The sequence below is a fragment of the Nomia melanderi genome, unplaced genomic scaffold (genome assembly GCF_051020985.1).
Source record: "Nomia melanderi isolate GNS246 unplaced genomic scaffold, iyNomMela1 scaffold0383, whole genome shotgun sequence".
In the NCBI taxonomy this organism is placed as follows: domain Eukaryota; kingdom Metazoa; phylum Arthropoda; class Insecta; order Hymenoptera; family Halictidae; genus Nomia; species Nomia melanderi.
The window spans coordinates 5,001-12,500 of record NW_027475498.1 but is presented as its reverse complement, the minus strand read 5'-3'; the positions used below and the strand labels follow the sequence as shown (position 1 = coordinate 12,500).

Genomic DNA, 7,500 nt, shown 5'->3' with positions numbered 1-7,500 from the left:
GTTCTATAATAGAAATACCCGTCGTAGCGATTCGGCCGAGACACCCGCCACGAAACACTCTCTCGTCGTGGAATCCCCGCGTCGGAGAGTAAAACGCGCGAAGGCTTACTATGAGAGAAGAAATAGTATATGCCGGTGGTTCGCGTGTGTAGGCTCTATACGAAATTGCGATTCAAGAGAGTAGGAAAAGACGCGATGAACCACGATTTCCGTGCGTCTTACGTCTCTCGACGATGGGACGATCCACGCGAAGAGTTGTTACGTGCTCGCGCGAGGTGCGATAGCGTCGATTCGCTTTTCTGTACGGGGAGAAATAGAACGATGAGCTGACTTATCGGGTCTTCGTTGGAATTACCGTCGCTGGCATTGTAAACTCCAGATGACCTTGTGATTCCTTCGTCGGGCACTGGTAAAGGGTGGCGATGATTCGTTCTATAATAGAAATACCCGTCGTAGCGTTTCGGCCTAGTCACCCGCCACGAAACACTCTCTCGTCGTGGAATCCCCGCGTCGGAGAGTAAAACGCCGAAGGCTTACTTATGAAACTTACGTCTCTCGACGATGGGACGATCCACGCGAAGAGTTGTTACGTGCACGCGTATGGTGCGATTGCGTCGATTCGCTTTTCTGTACGGGGAGCAATAGAACGTTGAGTTGACTTATCGGGTCTTCGTTGGAATTACCGTCGCTGGCATTGTAAACTCCAGATGACCTTGTGATTCCTTCGTCGGGCACTGGTAAAGGGTGGCGATGATGCGTTCTATAATAGAAATACCCGTCGTAGCGTTTCTTCCGAGTCAACCCGCTCACGAAACACTCTCTCGTCGTGGAATCCCCGCGTCGGAGAGTAAAACGCGAATTCATAGTATGGAAACTTACGTCTCTCGACGATGGGACGATCCACGCGAAGAGTTGTTACGTGCACGCGTATGGTGCGATTGCGTCGATTCGCTTTTCTGTACGGGGAGTAATAGAACGTTGAGTTGACTTATCGGGTCTTCGTTGGAATTACCGTCGCTGGCATTGTAAACTCCAGATGACCTTGTGATTCCTTCGTCGGGCACTGGTAAAGGGTGGCGATGATGCGTTCTATAATAGAAATACCCGTCGTAGCGTTTCTTCCGAGTCAACCCGCTCACGAAACTCTCTCTCGTCGTGGAATCCCCGCGTCGGAGAGTAAAACGCGAATTCATACTATGAAAACTTACGTCTCTCGACGATGGGACGATCCACGCGAAGAGTTGTTTACGTGCACGCGTATGGTGCGATTGCGTCGATTCGCTTTTCTGTACGGGGAGAAATAGAACGTTGAGTTGACTTATCGGGTCTTCGTTGGAATTACCGTCGCTGGCATTGTAAACTCCAGATGACCTTGTGATTCCTTCGTCGGGCACTGGTAAAGGGTGGCGATGATGCGTTCTATAATAGAAATACCCGTCGTAGCGTTTCTTCCGAGTCAACCCGCTCACGAAACTCTCTCTCTCGTCGTGGAATCCCCGCGTCGGAGAGTAAAACGCCGAAGGCTTACTATGAAACTTACGTCTCTCGACGATGGGACGATCCACGCGAAGAGTTGTTACGTGCACGCGTATGGTGCGATTGCGTCGATTCGCTTTTCTGTACGGGGAGTAATAGAACGTTGAGTTGACTTATCGGGTCTTCGTTGGAATTACCGTCGCTGGCATTGTAAACTCCAGATGACCTTGTGATTCCTTCGTCGGGCACTGGTAAAGGGTGGCGATGATTCGTTCTATAATAGAAATACCCGTCGTAGCGTTTCTTCCGAGTCAACCCGCTCACGAAACTCTCTCTCGTCGTGGAATCCCCGCGTCGGAGAGTAAAACGCGAATTCATAGTATGGAAACTTACGTCTCTCGACGATGGGACGATCCACGCGAAGAGTTGTTACGTGCACGCGTATGGTGCGATTGCGTCGATTCGCTTTTCTGTACGGGGAGCAATAGAACGTTGAGTTGACTTATCGGGTCTTCGTTGGAATTACCGTCGCTGGCATTGTAAACTCCAGATGACCTTGTGATTCCTTCGTCGGGCACTGGTAAAGGGTGGCGATGATTCGTTCTATAATAGAAATACCCGTCGTAGCGTTTCTTCCGAGTCAACCCGCTCACGAAACTCTCTCTCGTCGTGGAATCCCCGCGTCGGAGAGTAAAACGCGAATTCATACTATGAAAACTTACGTCTCTCGACGATGGGACGATCCACGCGAAGAGTTGTTTACGTGCACGCGTATGGTGCGATTGCGTCGATTCGCTTTTCTGTACGGGGAGAAATAGAACGTTGAGTTGACTTATCGGGTCTTCGTTGGAATTACCGTCGCTGGCATTGTAAACTCCAGATGACCTTGTGATTCCTTCGTCGGGCACTGGTAAAGGGTGGCGATGATGCGTTCTACAATAGAAATACCCGTCGTAGCGTTTCTTCCGAGTCAACCCGCTCACGAAACTCTCTCTCGTCGTGGAATCCCCGCGTCGGAGGGTAAAACGCGATATATAATAGTATATGCCAGTGGTTCGCGCGCGTCGTCTCTGAGATACGCGGTCGACAGAGTTCCGAAAACACGTGATGTGCCACGATTTCCGTGCGTCTTACATCTTTCGACGATGGGACGATCCACGCGAAGAGAACGTTCGTGCTTGCGTGAGGTGCAACAGCGTCGATTCGCTTTTCTGTACGGGGAGAAATAGAACGTTGAGTTGACTTATCGGGTCTTCGTTGGAATTACCGTCGCTGGCATTGTAAACTCCAGATGACCTTGTGATTCCTTCGTCGGGCACTGGTAAAGGGTGGCGATGATTCGTTCTATAATAGTAATACCCGTCGTAGCGTTTCGACCGATGTCACCCGCCACGAAAGTCTCTCTCGACGTGGAAACCCCGCGCCGAAGAGTAAACGCGAAGGCTTACCATACGAAAGAAAACGGTATTATACGCCTGTGGTATGTGCGTCTCGGCTCTGTGATACGCGATCGGCAGAGTTACAAAAAAACGTTGATGGGCCACGATTTCCGTGCGTCTTACATCTTTCGACGATGGGACGATCCACGCGAAGAGTAGTTACGTGCTCGCGCGAGGTGCGATAGCGTCGATTCGCTTTTCTGTACGGGGAGAAATAGAACGATGAGTTGACTTATCGGGTCTTCGTTGGAATTACCGTCGCTGGCATTGTAAACTCCAGATGACCTTGTGATTCCTTCGTCGGGCACTGGTAAAGGGTGGCGATGATTCGTTCTATAATAGAAATACCCGTCGTAGCGATTCGGCCGAGTCACCCGCCACGAAACTCTCTCTCGTCGTGGAATCCCCATGTCGGAGAGTAAAACGCGAAGGCTAACTATATAAGAAATATATAGTATTATTTATGCCTGTGGTTCTCCGTTTGCCCTACTCTCAGATACGCGACTCGGAGAGTTACGAATAATCGTGATGGACCACGATTTCTGTACGTCTTACATCTTTCGACGATGGGACGATCCACGCGAAGAGATCATTCCTGCTTGCGTGAGGTGCGATAGCGCCGATTCGCTTTTCTGTACGGGGAGAAATAGAACGATGAGTTGACTTATCGGGTCTTCGTTGGAATTACCGTCGCTGGCATTGTAAACTCCAGATGACCTTGTGATTCCTTCGTCGGGCACTGGTAAAGGGTGGCGATGATTCGTTCTATAATAGAAATACCCGTCGTAGCGATTCGGCCGTGTCACCCGCCACGAAAATCTCTCTCGTCGTGGAATCCCCGCGTCGTAGAGTAAACGCGAAGGCTTGCTATAGAAGACTATAGTTTATACGCCTGTGGTTCACCGGTTGCCTGCTCTCCGGGGTACGCGATCGCGCAGGAGTTACGGAAGAACTTGATGGGCCACGATCTCCAAGCGGCTATATCTTTCGACGATGGGACGATTCACGCGAAGAGAACGTTCGTGCATGCGTGAGGTGCGATAGCGTTGATTCGCTTGTCTGTACGGGGAGAAATAGAACGATGAGTTGACTTATCGGGTCTTCGTTGGAATTACCGTCGCTGGCATTGTAAACTCCAGATGACCTTGTGATTCCTTCGTCGGGCACTGGTAAAGGGTGGCGATGATTCGTTCTATAATAGAAATACCCGTCGTAGCGTTTCGACCGATGTCACCCGCCACGAAATTCTCTCTCGTCGTGGAATCCCCGCGTCGGAGAGTAACCGCCGAAGGCTTGCTATAGAAGACTATAGTTTATACGCCTGTGGTTCACCGGTTGCCGGCTCTCCGGGGCACGCGATCGCGCGAAGGTTACGGAGGGACGTGAAGCGCCCGAGCAATGAAACGTCCGCAGGAGGAAACGAGCAACCGCCGAACATTGTTTCGCGACGTTTCCATAATGTATTGTCGTTTCGCTCGCATCCCGCTTCTTTCCCCTAGTTTCCTCGACGCGTAGTTTCGCAGCCTTAGTGGACGAATCATTCTCGATTCGAGGAAAGATATGCAGTGGGGCGTGCAATGAGCCCGCCAGAGACCACGATCTCCAATGCGTCTTTACATCTTTGGACGATGGGACGATCCACGCGAAGAGAACGTTCGTGCTTGCGCGAGGTGCATTAGCGTCGATTCGCTTTTCTGTACGGGGAGAAATAGAACGATGAGTTGACTTATCGGGTCTTCGTTGGAATTACCGTCGCTGGCATTGTAAACTCCAGATGACCTTGTGATTCCTTCGTCGGGCACTGGTAAAGGGTGGCGATGATTCGTTCTATAATAGAAATACCCGTCGTAGCGATTCGGCCGAGTCACCCGCCACGAAACTGTCTCTCTTTCGTCGTGGAAACCCCGCGTCGGAGAGTAAAACGCGCGAAGGCTGTGACTGTAACATATATATATATATATACACAGTATACAATGCCTGTGGTTTTTGCGCGTGTCGGCTCTTCGGTATACGCGATCGGCCAGAGTTACGGAGGGACGGTGAAGCGCACGAGAAATTGAAACGGCCGCACGATTGGAACCGAGCAACCGTCGAACATTGTTTCGCGACGTTTCCATAATGCGTTTTCGTTTCGCTCGCATACCGCTTCTTTTCCCCTAGTCTCTGAGACGCGTTTTCGAGCCGTTCTTCTACTATCGATTCTCGTAGAGAGAAGGGACCGGGTAGTCTGGAAGTGGAACCCGCATCTTGCGTGTACCGTACACGGAATTGAGAGGACCGGCCGTGAAGCTCGTTTTAAAGCCGTGCGTCTGACACCCAACTCTTGCGCGCCAATTTCGCGGCAAGAGATAATATGGGACGAATGACCGGCAAAGAGCCAGCTGTGAAGTCTGTTTTTTTAATCGAATCCGTGGACGTGTGTATGCCGTAGCGTCGCTCGTCGTGTTCGTTCATGGTCGTTCCGAGAGAAAGAACGAAAGCGGTAACGAAGGGACCGGCCGTGAAGCTCGTTTTAAAGCCGCGCGTCTGACACCCAACTCTTGCGCGCCAATTTCGCGGCAAGAGATAACATGGGACGAATGACCGGCAAAGAGCCAGCTGTGAAGTCTTTTTTCATTATTTGCTTTCAATCGATCGATCGGTACGATTCGTGCAACGTTTCGCGCGATGCGACGCGAAAACATGCGCGCAACAATAGATGCGTCTGATCGGAAGAACGCGAGGGTCGACTGCACGCGATGGATTCAGTATCGGGTAGGATACAAAATATATCCCCGTCGTTTCCACGCGTGCGAGTCTTCTGCGTCTTTCGCGGGTTTTTGAATGCACTATACGCCCGGAACGTCGAGAAATATATACATATTACTTGAACGTTTTTCGTCTCGAAAGGCTTCGGTGTCGTCTCCAAGGCGACGCCTGAATCTCCTTCGCGCGCTGGTCGGAGATTCAGGTATCAACTTTTATCTTCTCTTTGAAAGAAGAGAGATATTAGGTCGAACAAGTGAGAATAAAATTATATATGTGAAATATAAAATTTATACGATTACCCTGAACGGTGGATCACTTGGCTCGTGGGTCGATGAAGAACGCAGCTAATTGCGCGTCAACGTGTGAACTGCAGGACACATGAACATCGACATTTCGAACGCACATTGCGGTCCACGGATACAATTCCTGGACCACGCCTGGCTGAGGGTCGTTTACGTACCATACACTGCTTGCGTAGCTCTGTCAAATCCCCGCCGTCGTTCACACTCTTCGGATCGAACGTTTTTTTACCGAAGGGCGCAAAGAACGTCTCTGAGTCGGGTTAAGAGAAGGATGCTACGTACGAGCGAACGATGGGTGTCTCGTCGGCGTTTGTCGCGGACACGCGAAAATTCTGTGAATTTCACGGACAGTGTACGTTCTAGTTGTTGCAAAACGATCGGAATCGTTTGTATGGACTCGCGTGAGTGTTCGCGGCGTCGTGCGTCGTTCAATTACGACCGCCCGCGGATACCGCTCCACTGCGATATGGATCTGAGCGACAACTTTTTCGGCTGTTCGTGAGATGAACGGTTTCGTGTGTTTAGAAAAATTTTTTTTCCCGCGCTCCCGACGTCACCTGAAATGATGCGTCAGAGGTGAAAGAAAATATTAAGAAGTCGAGAGAGAGAGACTACACACGTTTTATTCATATTTTGTATACCGTGCGTGAGACGGATGTGCACGACACGTCGTATGTCGGTATATTACCGACTGGCCCCAGGGAGATTGTTTTCTTCCTCTCTTACGAATGAGATGTACGTTTCGGAGGATCGTCGTTACCGAAACACACGGCAAAACGAGACTTCTCGCAGCAGAACCTTTATACACAATACACATCGACTCTTTTTACCCCGAGAGAGAGAGAAAAGGTGTATTTCTTTTTTTTATTTTTCGAATTCGACGCACGAACGCTTTGACGACTGGAGAAAAACACGGTGTGTGTTAAAATCGTGCGGGACGAGCATGCGTATTCGTAACGGGTCGAATAGTTCTTATTCCCCGTCGTCGCGTGTCCTCGCTGGACCACCACCGTGCGCTTCCGCCACGTTCAGTTGAATTTCGAAATATATATATATAAAAAGAATCACCATATACTCTCTTTCGGGAGGTGTATTTTTATCGGTTTCTGCTATAGAGAAGAGACGGAGATCGTGTTGTGAGGTGTAACGTTTCTGTATCCCCGTTTCGGAGGATCGTCGTTATCGGCGGAACACACGTCAAAACGAGACTTCTCGCAGAACCTTTATACACAATACACATCGACTCTTTTACCCCGAGAGAGAGAAAAGGTGTTTTTCTTTTTTTTTTATTTTTCGAATTCGACGCACGAACGCTTTGACGACTGGAGAAAAACACGGTGTGTGTTAAAATCGTGCGGGACGAGCATGCGTATTCGTAACGGGTCGAATAGTTCTTATTCCCCGTCGTCGCGTGTCCTCGCTGGACCACCACCGTGCGCTTCCGCCACGTTCAGTTGTATTTCGAAATATATATATATAAAAAGAATCACCATATACTCTCTTTCGGGAGGTGTATTTTTATCGGTTTCTGCTAT

At 49.9% G+C, this 7,500-nt stretch overlaps 1 non-coding gene across 1 annotated transcript; it reads left to right on the top strand.

Annotated features, from left to right (window-relative positions):
- The first annotated feature begins 5,959 nt into the window (after nt 1-5,959).
- Nucleotides 5,960-6,114, top strand: LOC143176116 (5.8S ribosomal RNA). The gene has a single exon (XR_013000712.1). It is a non-coding gene; the product is annotated as a 5.8S ribosomal RNA (ribosomal RNA).
- The last annotated feature ends 1,386 nt before the right edge of the window (nt 6,115-7,500 follow it).